Below are 17,211 nucleotides of genomic sequence, written 5' to 3'. Positions count from 1 at the left end.
TGGTGTACCAATGCATGCTAGTGAAGACTGTAGAATATTAGTAGCTTACATACATTAGTCATATTTAGTTCTTAATGAGATATTTAGGGATCACAATCAGAAAAAGGAATACATATTATAGTTGATATAGAGGTATTTGAATGGACATGAAATATTACATTTATGTTCAGCATACATATATTGTTTACATGTGATATACATTATTATGTATAATTTTAATTTTTGATATTTAAATATAATTTTTAATCAACAATATAATGGTGTATGGATTTAATTAATTTAAAATCAATGTAATGATTATCTTTAAAAAATGTTGATCAAAGTTAGAGCATAGACACCATATGATTTTAAATGTATTTTATGAATATTTTACAACGTGTGTATTAACTTTGTTCCATTTTTATTATTTTTCATTTCAGATTGGCATCTGATGACTTCCTGGAATATTTAATTATTTAAAATTAAATATATGTTTATTTTTAACATATTCTAATATATATCAATATAATCTGTAAATAAATAAAACTTAGCCAACTACCAGTCATGGGAGTCCATTTGACAAGCACATGCATAAGAGAAAATAATGCATTAATAGTAGAAAATAAAAATCTTCAGAGAATATTAAAATATATCTTTTAACATTAATTGGGGAGTCTGATTCTTCAATGCTTTTATATTTAAAAAGTATATATTAAAAATATTTAGGATATGTATTAATATTATGATTGTTTTAACATTTAATAAGGTGAAGTGGTTCAATTACATGAAAGTGACAGTGTTGTTGAATGTAAAAAGAATTGTATAAGATCATGTATCTTCCTTAGGTATCTCAAAACATTATTCGAAAATATTTTACAATTATTACATTTATAAATGGTAGGTCATTTAACTTGATATTTTAAAAAAATTAGTTATTGGATGCCAGGTTAATCTATGTAATTTTCTAGTGGAGTCATTTAACTATACTTAGTAATATTATGTATTTATTACAATCTTACCTCTTGGGTTAGACATCAAATATCTATATAGAATGTAATTTCCCCTTTAGTTTATTTTGTCAATGTTAAATCAAAATACAATATGTTTGGGTCCTTAAAGGGGTCATTCAAAATTTATATTTTGTATACATTGTAACAAATATCATACAAGAATTTAAACATATTTAGAATGTACTATAGAATTACATTCAGTCTTTAAATATACTTGTTAAAATACAAATAAATGCACATATCTTAGTCAATGATATAAGGCATCTATATGCAAACAACAATCAGCATCAAAATAGCCTATGTAGAGATGTATTTAATCCACGAATATATATATAATTACAATATAATGATTGAATAACAAAACATATTAAGTTGGTCAAATATAAGATTATTATACAAAATGCATACATAACATATAGCTTAATGTCCCTCTACGCTGAAGGCTAAAAAAGACCTCATTTAATAAATATATTTCAGTCAGTGTGTAAAACAATCTAGAAGTTAATCTAAATTTGCTTTACTCATATGTTAGACTCATTTAGCAAAAGGAAGGTGCCTAGGTTTATGATATATTAAGCATTATTGTGAAATGTTTATTTAAAGGGACATGAACTCAAAATATACTTAAAGGTAGCCATTTAAAAAAACAATGATTTATACATTCTGAATGAGTATTCTATTTTAATCAACTTTAAAACTTGTCTCATATTATGAATGCTCATTGTGATGTTGCTATCATTACTTTAGAAATAAGACAGTAAATAGCTAATTTATTTGCTTCAGTACTCTGGACAGAACTTGATTGTTTGGAATAATTGATGCAACAATCGTCAAGGACAACCCAGGTTTTTATTAAACAATTGTCCGTAATATAAAATATCATTATTGATTTGCAAAGAAACATAACAAGATAACTTAACATTTGATAATCGTATTAAATAATAAAGTTGATTAACATTTCATGCTCAATCACCAATGGTAAATTTGTTTGGACAGTGTCCCTTTAAGAGATTTAAAGAGTGTATTTACTTCTCTTCCTATCTTGACATACTTTGCTTGAAAAGCATATCGAGATAGGCTCAGTAGATGAAGATTGGTGGATGCACAGAGATGCCTTATGTGATTGTCTCAACCATGTGCATTTAAATTTCTTCTGTTGAGGATATATAAATACTAAGAGAAAATGATTTACAGTTTAAAGTCTAAACAATCTTCTATCTCTACAGATCATTTGATACAATTGTTTGTTTGTAATGTCTCTTTAAAACTAAATACGCCATTGCACAATAACATATATGAGCACTTCAGAGAAATACAAGCTCGAGGTTTATTTGCGAATAACAAAGCTGTAGTTTAACATTTATAAACAGATTATCCAAGTTACTGACATTCTAACCGGAATTTTAACATTAATAAATATTGCGTGGGAAACGCATCTTCAAACACCAGATTAGCATATTTAAACATTAGTGTAATGTCACGCAATAGCACACAATCAATGTGCATTATAAATACATTTAATAGAGCAATGTCAATACTTCACAATCAATTTATTTAAAGAACAATAAAGACATACAATATTAAATGTGTATTTGTATTAAAGAAACAGACCGTTATTAAACCGAGAAATGTCTACAACATTAATAATGTGACAGGATTAGATTTTAAAGAGTATTTAATCATTAATATTTCACGGATCCCGGATATTAAATCTGCGTCACACATATCCGCATGACAGGCCCATGAGTTACAAATAAGTCTACATGAAAAATGAATTTACAGCACCACCAAGCGGTATGTGTAAGGAAGTTACTAAGATATGAAACATTAAGGAACGGCCAATCAGAGTTCATCACACAAACACAACTTGAGTCAGGATGGTCTCACAGACATTATAACAATATTTCAAACTTTTATCCAATCAGATGTACAGATAAATTGTCCCATGGTGCATCTCATGTTTACTTCACCATATAAAAGTCCATTACACGTTGCCATCTTTGTCAGTTCTCTAATGCCTGCAGGCAGTTTATATTATTATAATATATTTATTGGACAACCCAGCAGGCATGTCAGTTCCCAGGTTCACCAAGGAGGAGAGCGCTGCACTGGTCCACGCCGTCAAGGACTTTTATCCCCAGCTGTTTGGGAACAAGAGGAGCTCGACAGATGCGCCTGTTAAGAAGGCCCTCTGGGAGTCTATCACCAATGCGGTTAGATTGGTGTGTGACGTCCAGAGGAGCCAGGATCAGATCATGAGGAGATTCGGAGATATGAGGTTGCGTTTATCGAAAAAAGTCAACCTCATAAGGGACTGGGTACAAGCCCGTAAAAGAGGGGGCCAAAGAAAGGCCCCCGCGGAAACTGTACCTACTCCCTTATGAGGTGACTTTATGCGAGCTCCTCAATCTCCGGGTCCCCAAAAGATTTAGATCCTCGCCATCCTCGGCCTCCTCTTCTTCCCTCCCAGCTGCGGGATCTGAAAGTCCTGACGCGGGGGGACAGGGCAGATGCTTCTCCGTCCGGTGGCCTGGGAGGAGCCGATAGAGAATCTGAACCAGGTAATTATCCAACTTCATATAATATTTATAATTTTAAAATTAAAAAATGTGTATTTAGTCAGATACTAAACCTATACAGATCTCACAACATACACTACATATGATGTTTAGATATCTGATTTTAGATTATTGACACATGAAATAGGAATGATGTTTCTTGCGCTCTACAGAATATGCGTCACAGAGCGGAAATGTAATTTCGCATCCACGTTAACATGGGTTTGCGGAAAGTGGCATTGCTTTATACATGTTGTTCAAATGACGGATGCGTAATTCCGCTTGGAATCATTGCGCAATGATCGCGAAAATGGCATTTCTCATCCACGTTAACATGGGTTTGCGGAAAGTGGCATTGCTTTATACATGTTGTTCAAATGACGGATGCGTAATTCCGCTTGGAATCATTGCGCAATGATCGCGAAAATGGCATTTCTCATCCACGTTAACATGGGTTTGCGGAAAGTGCATTGCTTTATACATGTTGTTAAAAATTAAATGGAAATTCTTAGATTAGTGAAGAATACAGTATTCTTATTTTAAATATTATATCTAATAAAAAACGAATAATACTAATAAATTATAACATATGGCCATCAATTGATGATTATGTAATAACAAGCAGATATTCTTAAAGATACAGTAAACAACACAACTGATTGAAAATAAGAGTCCAGGATATATTTATCATTAATTTAATTGCGGAAACTATTAACTCATGGGACTACCAAAGGATTAATATTTTTCTATTGATTTGATATTAATGTAAATATTTTAAACATGGCATGATTAGTATTAATGATATGCAATCCTCATTTAATATATTACAGATATGGATGTGGCTGCTGGATCCTCAAGCCAGGGCTTGTCACAGTATGGTATGTCTCATTTTAATTGACATTTGTCTTAGAAACATGGAATGAACATTACATACTAAATACACATTGTTCAATATTTATATGTAATGTCTATTTAATAGATGAAAATTATATAATTATTCGGATATCCTTAAATAACATATTTGATTTTAATTGCATGCTCAATACCATTCATTACATCAACATATGGAGTAGATAATTCATTAACAAACAACAACATTGTGGAATCTATTTAATTTTAGATTAAAGGGATACTGAGCTACAATTATTAATATTGTCTTTCACATACAGTATGCAATATTAATAAACCTAAAATATAATACTATCATCATATGTGACATATTCTATTGCTAAATGTAGTTTAAAATAAAGAAAGTACGTTTATGTGCATCTAAAAATTTGTTGACCAACCTGGGTTTATATTGATGATTGGTGGATACCTTCAACAAACAATATTTATTGAATCCAATATTCCTTATCTGCCTTTAAGATTAATATCGAACAACATTCTAATTATAATAGGAGTCAATGTAAAATCATTTTTTACATTTTGAACATAGAAATCAATTATTTAAATTAATCATGTCAGTGTCCCTTTAAGACAAAATAGATTCATTCATCTTTACATTATTTTTATTAAAAACTATTGATATATAAATCTAATTATCTGTTGGAGTTACTTTATAGATATCTGCATACTCTAACAGCACCATGATTACATATTTGTAATAATCAAGTTTGTTATGTATTGTGATAAATATGTGTTGTGTCCTAAACAAGATTACTGTACATTGAATAAATGGGTCAATGTGACACATGTTTGTTTAGATTTGTCAACAGATGCTCCTCAATATGTGGTTTGTGTGTATTCTTGTAACTTCTTAAGGACATATGACGGAATTATTCCGTCATAAAACAATTGAGCTAAGTGAAAGCTGTGTCCTTAAAGGGTTAAGAACATTGATCATTGGGTATATTTAGATATGCAATAGCAGCATCTGAGATGAATTTGATGTCTAATGTAGTCTGACATTAAACATATGTTCAATACAGATATGTTTACACAATCCCCTTGATTCAATCAAGCATTTTCTGGTGTAATGACTGCTCTATTCTTCACATTTTAAAGTTGATTAATGTTAAAATTCTAGACAGATGTGATTTAGTGATATCCAAAATGTGTTTAATAATATATATCTATATCATTCATAGAGAGAGTTGGTGTGGGAAGCCCACAGGAATCCAGCAGTGACATAGAGCCGCCTTTGCGGTCTCCTGGTAAGTCCATGGACTCATTTATATGTAATTGAAGGTGTATTGCTAATCAATATTATGATCATGATTCCGATGAAGCATAACATTATAAAAAAACATAGAATTTATCTTCTGTTTATATATTTATTTTTAATATTGAGCGATTAATAATTTCTACTTTATTAGTCTACACATTTGTTATTCATAAGATGTCTAACATATGTTTTTTTAAATTTGTTTTTTTGACAACAGTCATCAAGTGATACACACATGAGAAATCTTAAATGTTCTATGTACTATGCTTTTATGAATTTAACATTAAGACAAACAATACATTAATATTCTGATTTATTGACAATAACAAATCTATTGTCATTTGTATGCTCCATCAAAATGATGTAAATCATAACTTTGTGTGTGTATATCTTTAATGCAACATTGATGTGCGTATTTGAGCAACAGTAACATATGTTATAATATCTGATCTTAAGGTGTACACAACATGTTATGTTTTACAGAGATTGATGTCACATGTGGGATGGAGGAGGAAGAGGCTGCCTTGGAGTCTGATGGTATGTGAAATATATCTATCATGTTTCCAACATGTTTCTTAGTTTGAAATCATTTTATTGAAGACATTCAAAGTCTACAGCTTTTTCCCTTTAAAAAGGAATATTATTTGTCTGTTCAAATACACTACTGGCCCCTTTCTATATCAGGCAGCATGAAAATCTGCTTGTATATATTTTTTTAAGAATATATAATTCATGCCATCATTATGTCACATGCATATTCCATGCCAAAACACAATAATAAGTTTCACATTGTACAGACAGTCATTGAGATTCATCTGAGTGCCTATATAGATACCATATCCTCATTTCAGAATAGTTTACAGATTCAAACACACTTCGAAGTATATTGAAAACATAATCAATTTGAAATGTGTTGATTTGATGTCAGGATGTATGAGATGTTAATATATTTCCTTTACATTTTCAGATGGATCCACCACTTCTGGTCATCTGGATTCTGCCCCTGCCCAGTCACAGACCCCTCCCCGTGCACACACCCCTGACCATGGCCACACCTCTGCACACACCCAGAGCCCTTCCCATCACCAAACTCATGACCATGCCCCGACCACTGCCAGCCCTTCCCATATTTCATATCCTGTCCCTCCCAAAAAACGCCCATACACCCCCCTTCGCCGCTCTCCCCGTATTCTGGCCCGTACAGCTGTCCAGACCCAAACTCCCCACTCCCCAGCTGTACGGCCTACCCTGGAGCAGCAGCTCACCACTCCCCAAGCCATTCCCATCCCTCCCCAAGCCATTCCCATCCCTCCCCAAGCCAATCCCATCCCTCCCCCCTGTTTAAACCTTCATTGTCCTGGGTGTCAGATTGTCCTTCCCAGGCACAGCTGTAAGTATCATTCTAAATACACTTTATAAGATACTTAAAGGTACAGTGAAGTTAAATTTGTTAAATTGTGATTCAAATCCAGCATGCAATGTTAAGCCAATGTATAATAGAATACTCTTATGAATTATTTGTCATTCTCTTGATATATTTATGGAAAACAACTTATTCCTATAATTAGTTTAAACAATAAAATAAATGTGGCCATCATTTCTTTATTGTTGGATGAATGTATCCATCAACCAGCATGCACAAACAAAGTTCATCAACAAATATTGGCTTCCATAAAAACCAACATTCTTGCATTCAAAATATAGCTTGACAATTAAAACATATAATGAATATGTGTAATTTCTAAAGATTTGTCATGTCATGCTCTATCTGAATCAGTCCATTAAATATTTAGGTTCAGTGTCCCTTTAATTGGATATCACTACATATACCAAACACCACTACTTGGATCCAAAATTTTATGTCCAAATGTGGATACATTATCTCTTGTCTAACCCAGTGGGAATTTAATTTCTTCTGGTTGCTATGTTTACACAGCTTGTCCTCAATGCCAAAATGTTTAAGGATAGGTGTGCCTACCACAGTCTAAATTGAATTTTTAAATAGCTGATGTAAGTACAATGTAAATCCTTTAACAAGATTTGATACACTCAAGCTGTATAAGTGGATCATCTAAAACCAATTAAAGGGGACAACATGTTTGAGTAACATGAGCCTTTAATGATTTCTGTCTGTCTGAATAACCTAATTCATGTGTAAAGAATATATGAAAAATAATTTATGTAAATAATTATTTGTCTTTATGATGACAATGTATGTATTAAAATCTTTTATTCTGTTGTGTAATTATCCTTAATATTTAATTTTATTTTATTTTAGGCTGTGACTCAGCATGGCTCATGCTAGAAGGGATAGCAAGAGTAGAGCAGGCCGTGTTGAGGAACGCAGATGTCCTGAGAGGGATGAACAACACCATGCAGGCCCAGCTCCGGGTTCAGGACTTGACTCTGCGTGAAATTATGCAATTACGTTCAAGGCCTGAATCTGGAGCTGGACATGCACAGGACAATGAAGATGATGACCAGTAAGTGGAGGATCTGGATATGCTCCATGGTGGCAGATAATAATCCTCCGTCCACATGTTGAATTAGTATTTATATTGTTGCCATTTGGCCTTTTTATCAGTTTATTGTTGTGCCTGTTGCACTCTTTTACCTTGTCATGTGTCTCCAATGAGGCTATGCTGGCCCTTGGCAACTCTCTTCATGGACTGTGATGCACTGTGTTACCTTGTCATGTGTCTCAAATGGGGCTATGCTGGCCCTTGGCAACTCTCTTCATGGACTGTGATGCACTGTGTTACCTTGTCATGTGTCTCCAATGGGGCTATGCTGGCCCTTGGCAACTCTCTTCATGGACTGTGATGCACTGTGTTACCTTGTCATGTGTCTCCAATGGGGCTATGCTGGCCCTTGGCAACTCTCTTCATGGACTGTGATGCACTGTGTTACCTTGCCATGTGTCTCCAATGGGGCTATGCTGGCCCTTGGCAACTCTCTTCATGGACTGTGATGCACTGTGTTACCTTGTCATGTGTCTCCAATGGGGCTATGCTGGCCCTTGGCAACTCTCTTCATGGACTGTGATGCACTGTGTTACCTTGTCATGTGTCTCCAATGGGGCTATGCTGGCCCTTGGCAACTCTCTTCATGGACTGTGATGCACTGTGTTACCTTGTCATGTGTCTCCAATGGGGCTATGCTGGCCCTTGGCAACTCTCTTCATGGACTGTGATGCACTGTGTTACCTTGCCATGTGTCTCCAATGGGGCTATGCTGGCCCTTGGCAACTCTCTTCATGGACTGTGATGCACTGTGTTACCTTGTCATGTGTCTCCAATGGGGCTATGCTGGCCCTTGGCAACTCTCTTCATGGACTGTGATGCACTGTGTTACCTTGTCATGTGTCTCCAATGGGGCTATGCTGGCCCTTGGCAACTCTCTTCATGGACTGTGATGCACTGTGTTACCTTGTCATGTGTCTCCAATGGGGCTATGCTGGCCCTTGGCAACTCTCTTCATGGACTGTGATGCACTGTGTTACCTTGCCATGTGTCTCCAATGGGGCTATGCTGGCCCTTGGCAACTCTCTTCATGGACTGTGATGCACTGTGTTACCTTGTCATGTGTCTCCAATGGGGCTATGCTGGCCCTTGGCAACTCTCTTCATGGACTGTGATGCACTGTGTTACCTTGTCATGTGTCTCCAATGGGGCTATGCTGGCCCTTGGCAACTCTCTTCATGGACTGTGATGCACTGTGTTACCTTGCCATGTGTCTCCAATGGGGCTATGCTGGCCCTTGGCAACTCTCTTCATGGACTGTGATGCACTGTGTTACCTTGTCATGTGTCTCCAATGGGGCTATGCTGGCCCTTGGCAACTCTCTTCATGGACTGTGATGCACTGTGTTACCTTGCCATGTGTCTCCAATGGGGCTATGCTGGCCCTTGGCAACTCTCTTCATGGACTGTGATGCACTGTGTTACCTTGTCATGTGTCTCCAATGGGGCTATGCTGGCCCTTGGCAACTCTCTTCATGGACTGTGATGCACTGTGTTACCTTGCCATGTGTCTCCAATGGGGCTATGCTGGCCCTTGGCAACTCTCTTCATGGACTGTGATGCACTGTGTTACCTTGTCATGTGTCTCCAATGGGGCTATGCTGGCCCTTGGCAACTCTCTTCATGGACTGTGATGCACTGTGTTACCTTGCCATGTGTCTCCAATGGGGCTATGCTGGCCCTTGGCAGCTCTCTTCATGGACTGTGATGCACTGTGTTACCTTGCCATGTGTCTCCAATGGGGCTATGCTGGCCCTTGGCAACTCTCTTCATGGACTGTGATGCACTGTGTTACCTTGTCATATGGCTCATATATTCCTTATTTTTACAAGATTATTTATAAACGTTGTGTATGTTTTCTTACATACTAATAAAATACATTTTATTTCACAAATCTTTGTCCTCATTCTTCCTGTTATTTTTTTAAAGCTCGAGTTTATGTTGTTTATCCTTAAAGGGACCTAACAAATATATTTGTTATAATGAAATCATATATGTAAGACAATAGTAAATGACTTTAAGATTAACATCTCCAATGTAATCTTATTATTTGTGTTTATATTATTTTCTCTTAGCTCTATCATTGCCTGATTATGATTAGCAGAGTAATTTCTTTATATATGTATATATATTTTTGTATTTGTGTATATATGTATATTTAAATGTTCAGATCCATGTGTGTATTTATAAACTCTGCATGAATTGATGCACCTTTACCAAATGATCTGAGTATTGATACAATGATATAATCCCTGTAAAGTGTTCATTTTATTTAAATAGTATTGACTATGTGTATGCTCTTTTTAAAAACAAAATAATGTCCCTTTAAGTGATGTTGATCACTATTGTAAATGAATGTATTTCCATTTGTAAAGCGTTTTTGTCCTTTTTACAAGAACAAGGACATATAGTTTTATTAATAAACAATCTTATTGTAATGTTGACAGCACCTGTATTTCATTTTCAAATCTATATTATTGTCAAAGTGTAACCAAATCAATCTCTGTGTGTAATGCAAATAATGTAGATGATGAATATTAGTTAACTAATATGTTAACAAAATACATCTCCTCCCATATATGGCTATAGGTAGGCTGACAATAATTAAACTTGAATAAATGACACGTTTAATCAATACATGTATAACTATTGTTATTCAACAACAATCCAAACATATCTTAAAACATCAATGGCATATGTATTTCTCATGTGTATCTTTTAAATGTTAAAGATATACACCATAGCTATAGTTCAAGGGACAGTCAAGTCCGAAAAGATGATTCATGATTTGGTGACATTCCTAGATAGCAATCTACACACATACTAGTTCCTAAAATATAAATACGTTTCTTAGTGATATGCCAAGATGTCACTGAGTCCTTGTATTGTCTGCGTTTTTTCAGCGATCTCGGATGCGCCATGTTGCTTAAGACGTCACCTGCCAGGCTGTCCAATGATTCCTTGTATTGACTGACGTTCTTACGTGATCAGGAATATGCCTTTTATTGTATTGCGTTTTGACGCGATCAAGGATGCGCCTTTTTTTTGTGTGCGTTCTTACGTGATCAATAATGTGCCTTTCATTGGATGGCGTTCTTACGTGATCAAGGAAGCGCCATGTTAAGACGGAACATGTAAAGGTAAAAAAACGTGTGATTGGATTGCGTAGTCCCGCAATATTTGTGCACGTTAAAAACGTTTGTGACTGCATGCAATTTTACAAAGCTTGCGAATATGTATTATTTGCATCATGTTACATTGTTGACCCGTAGCTGATAAAGACCAACACATTCTCTTTTGCTGGATGTCTGGTTGAATCAACGAACGAAAGCAAAATGTTTTCATGCATAGGATATTTATAGGCAAGTGCAAATCTCTCCAGTCCATGTTTAATATGTTTGTCAACAATGTTCCTTTTTCTGAAAAATTACTGTTGTGTTTAATGTTGAACATATCTAATTAATAAATATGCGCTATTGTGTTTGAATAAAGTAATCAATATGCATTTATCATATGCTAAATATATGATGCCGACTTCTTCTAAATGTAATTTCGTTGTATATTTTATGAAAGGTTCATTAGACACTCACATTATAAATAAAAATATTTGATTTTGTCTCTAGTTAGATAGTCCATTGTTTAACCAATCGGTTTATTTTGTCTTGTGTTGTAAGAAAATGTAAGTAATTTTCTTACTCCTCGCAAAGCCAATGAGTTTCATGTGAGTACCATCTCCAGCTTTGTCCAGTTTGTGTAAAGGGTCTTTTCATATGTTAATGATGGGGTATTGTGTTGTTTTACGGTTGTAATGGTGGTTCATCTATATTTTCAATATAGCTAACCCTATTTTATTTGCAAGTGTTTGAAGCTTTTTAATATTGATATCAGTATATGTTAATCTTGTTGTTTGTAGTAGTGTCTATTACATACAGTTATGTAAAAAATATAGGATACTGTCCCTTGAATGCAAATGTTGTTTTTTGTATCATGTATGAGATCCACATAGTTTAATCTTCAAATATATTTTTGTTAGCATATTTCCCCCCCCCCCACTCCTAAAAGGACTTTAAACCATATTCATTGTTAAAATAAAAATATTTACAATAAAATATTAACACAATAATGTCTCTTAAAGAAAATAGACTTTATTTAACACGTCAATATAAATGTTATTTTAAATTTTTTTTTGACAAAGTACATGTAGATATACCAACAAGCTTAAAATATGTGTTAGCATATGTAATGTTGTTAAAGGGACAGTTTAGAAAAAAAATTTTTTAAAATTATTCGAAAAGTCAATTCTGTAATATCAAGGATATCAAATGTTTCTCAACAATTGAACATTTGTCTGGGTTTATTTAAATTTGCTCTCTAAACCTATGAGGTTGGTGTGCTCATTTCTTAAATCTTGAAGAGTGCTTGTAATCATTATACAATTTGAGCACTAGAGGGCATTTGGATAGCATTTGTATATGTAAAACCTTGTGCTCATACAGCATATTATTGACCATGTATTGATCATTGATATCTAAAATGTTGTTATGTCAGAACAACAAATAAGTGGTCATTTTTCATAGTCATAGATACAAGGGTAAGCACATAAGTCACACATGTATTTCTCCATGTTTTGTTGTTTCAAACTTTATAATGCGTAATACAGTGTTTTCTTTGTAATCAATAATTTTCAGACTGTCCCTTTAAGCTGTGTTATTGGCATTCAAACAGTAATATGCCATCATGGATAATTGTTATGGTAATTTAGTTAGCGATTCGGGAAACAGTTTGGACATCACATCACAGAAACCAATCAATATCATGAACAAGGATAGGTATGTGATGATGTGGTTTTCACACACTTATAACCCACACTCTGCAAAGAATCTTCCTCCATGGACCCGGTCCCATAGAAGTCGATTATATACAGAGTGTGGTCCACAAGTGTATGAAAACCACATCATCACATACCTATCCATTACACAAAAAAAAAATTTGAAGATGGAAAAAAATACTTACTTCCTCTTCCTTCCCCTCTTCCCACGGGGCTGAGGCTCTGGGAGAGGCAACTGCCGACTCCGAAGAGTCCTCCTTGGAGCTGTTGTGGGAGGAGTGGAAGGAAGAGTACTGGGACGACCAAGGTGAGGAGTAGATGGCTGAGGAGGAGGAGAAGATGGATGAGGAGGAGAAGATGGCTGAGGAGGAGGAGGAGTAGATGGCTGAGGAGGAGGAGGAGTAGATGGCTGAGGAGGAGGATGAGATGGGCCGGCAGGAGGAGATGGCCCAGCAGCAAGAGGCCCAGCAACAAGAGGCCCAGCAACAGGAGGTAGACCAGCATGCGCCTCCCGGAAAAATGTAAACATTTCCTGATGAAGATTAAACATTCTTGTTTGTCCTTCTTGTATTCTATTCAGTATATTGATTATTTCATTTTGGCCTTGAATTATTTGATTCTGCCCATCAAGTATTCTGCGTCGTCCTTCTATGTTTTCTATCCGGGAGGTACGCATCTGGTCTATGTACTCCAGTAGAACCCGCACCTCCGCTATTTCTTCTTGTTGTGCCTGTTGAACCCGTGCACGGCGGGGTGCCCGTGCACGGCGGAGTGCGGGTCTTTGAGGGACATCTGGTTCCGCGGGTTCCGCGGGTTCAGCGGGATCCTCCTGTGCTTCCGGGGCCTCTTCATCATCTCCCGTGCGCTGTTCGTCACGGGGGGCCTCTTCCCTCCGAAGTGGGAATTCCTCACCACCACTCTCATCCCGGGGAGATGCAGGAGGCTGTGCTGCCTCGTCCCCAGACTCTGTATATAAATAAAAAAATAAAAAAAAAATATATATATATTAGCATATTTGCAAATCAAGGTTTAAATGACTTAGCTTACGATACAATTACAAATGCAGAATCATTAATCCACTTTGAAATCTAACAAACAATCAATACGATTTCCGCTTTTTCTAAACCGTGTTTGTGATATCTGGTCAATGTGAATGTTTTTGCGTTTGTTTTCAGTCTGTTTAAATGCACACCTAACCTATAGCCTAGATACTGATGTAACCGCAAAGTAATAGAATGCGTGTAAACAGCGTAATAGCATTAATCTGATCCTTAACACATGAAACCCAATGTTTTATCTTTCATGATTTAGAAGCATACATTTAGTATCAACTTTCGAATGTACTTTTCTTATCTAATTAGCTTCATTCTCTGGATATTCTTTGCTGAAAAGCATATCTAAATATGCTTATAAGATGCTGATTGTTAGCTGAATATAGCTGCCTCCTGTGATTGTTTCACCGTGTGCATGGCTATTTCTTCATTAAAATATATCTCAAGAATGAATCAAATTAGGTAATATAAGTACATTTGAATGTTTTGTCAAATTGTATTCGCTACCTCAATCATGAAAGTAAATGTTTGCGTATAGTGTCCATTGAAATACATTCGTATGTGAAATTATTGTTCAATGAGCTTACCGTCAGATGAGAGTGGCAGGTTCCCGGTATCGAGTCCTCCGATACCGACTACTTCCACCTCGGAGATGCTGGGCCGCAACATTTCCTCCCATCTGCAGTACTCCATTTCAAGGGCAGGGCCGCCACCGGTCCCTGCGGCATGTCGGGCCTCCAGGCTTAACTTTTTTTTAAGTTCAAGTTTACAGTCCCTTGTACCGATGTTTGATAGAATCCATATCCCGGTTCCGGCCACCCACTGCATTGACTGCATTCCTAATCTCGTTCCAGAGCCTCCTCCTGTCAGTCGGGGTAGTCTTCTGGTGCTGCAGCATCCTATGCCTGGCCATATAGGCCTCTACGAGGGCCTCCTTCTCCTCCATCGTAAACCTCGCCTCCCTAGTCGCCTTGGCCTTCCCCTGTGACGATGCCCTCTGTTTCCCGGACTGTGAAGCCCTACTCTGACCGCCACTGGGCCCAGCCACTTGGTCATCTTGAACCAAGTGGCTGGGTCCACCCACCGCTTCCACCCCCGCTTCCTGCCCCCCTTCCTGCCCTGTTCCTCTCCCCCTCCCTCTACTCCCCCCTCTACCTGTCCCCTGCCTGGCCTCCATCTCCTCCCTAAACTAAACCCCAAATAATCAAACAAAAAGTGAGTGTGATGAAATGAAAGGGGGTCAAAATAAAGAACTAAAAAGACAAAAAAGGTGCTTAAAGTGTGAGGGATGTAAACAAAACAAAGAGGGTAAGGAGTATTTAAATAAACGAAAAGAATAAGACTAAAAGGAGGATATGTAAACTAAATGTAACTAGGGGATGGGTATGGGATGGGTATGGGGTATGGGATAAGAGTAAATGGGATGAAAGGGAATGGGACTACAAGGAATGGGGTATGGAGTGTAGTATGAGGGGGTAGGGGGTATGGAGTGTATGTAGTGTTATTGATAAGTGTATGTATGTATTGAATGTGTTTGCGTGTAAATGTGTTAAGTGTACAGATAAATCACTCGCTCGCTAACTCACACTACTTCTAATTCTCAATAACAAACACTCCCACTAACGCTCACTAACTACCACTAACTGACGCTCACACTAACAACTATCACTAATAACTCCCACTAACTCACTCACGCTCCCACTAACAGACTCTCTCCCACTCCCACTAACTCCCACTAACTCACTCACTCTCTCACGCTAACACTACCAACTGACTCTCTCACGCTAACACTACCAACTGACTCTCTCACGCTAACACTACCAACTGACTCTCTCACGCTAACACTAACTCACTCTCAAAAAATCTCTAACTCTCTATTCTTAAATCTCAAAAGACCCACCAGCAACACAGTCAAAGAAGCCATGCTTGTGTGGTGCTTATATACCCTGTGTAAATGTTTAATGATGTCCCAATTTCCATTGTAATTAGTGTTCAGGTGTGCTTTATTAGCAATTAATATTATTGCAATGTGTATTAGGTGTGTTAATTTGCGCATGCTCATTTAGAGTTGGTATTTGTGGAATGTGTAGAATGCGATGATGTCATAGTGTTCGTTTTCGCTTTCATTGTCCAAAAGTATTCTTTTTAAATGTGAATTTGCGATGGTGTGTTCTTCGTGAAGTGTTGTATATGTATGTTTTTCATAATATATAATGATATTGAATGCGATTTTGTTTCTAGTGTATGTATATATTTTTTAATCCTTGTTGTTATTGTGCGATTTTCCGCATCTTAAAGTATATGCGTATTCCCCGTATAAATAGTATTAAAACTTCCCCCGCTTGTGAATGTGTAATGCTTGTGTGCTTTGTTGATTGATTGTTGTTGTGACATTTGCGGCGTGTTATTGTTGTGCATGATGTGGTATGCGTCATATGACCGAGCTGTGCGTATTCTCGCGAGATCGAGTGTTAGGTGAAAAAAGGCAATTTATTTGATTTCCCATTGATCTCTATGGGAGACTGTCTAACGCGGGCAGGATTACGCGTGTGACATACACGCGTTAGGAGCATCGTTAGATGGTCTTATATTAACTCTAAATACCGGAGTCAAACAATGACGTGCGTTAGACATAAACACGCGTGGCGTTAACAGCCCATCTACCGCCGAACTCTAAATCTAGCCGTTAGTCTATTTATATTCACACTTTCTGGGGAACAAGATCCTACTGAGCATGTGCACAAGCTCAGAGGGTATACGTATACTAGTCTGTGATTGGCTGATGTATGTCACGTGATACAGGGGGGGCCGGAAAATGGGAGAAAATATAAATTTGTCAGAAGAAAACTCTACTGCTTATTTGAAATTAAGATGTTAAATCATTGTATTTTTATTATGCACTAATTATTAATTATTCAATTCTACTGCATTGAGTGGTACTTTAACTTTCACTGAAAAAGCTTACCACAACATCAGCAACTCAAAAACTATAGATTTTATAAAGATTTGTAACCTCACCCTTAACTGCTGGGAGGTGCACAATGCCATCCTATACTATAAAAGGCCAAGTGTGTTTGTCCGAAGCTGTCATGCGCA

Source organism: Bombina bombina, chromosome 6 (genome assembly GCF_027579735.1).
Source record: "Bombina bombina isolate aBomBom1 chromosome 6, aBomBom1.pri, whole genome shotgun sequence".
Classification (NCBI taxonomy): domain Eukaryota; kingdom Metazoa; phylum Chordata; class Amphibia; order Anura; family Bombinatoridae; genus Bombina; species Bombina bombina.
The sequence above is the reverse complement of the archived record's forward strand: the minus strand, read 5'-3'. Positions refer to the sequence as shown.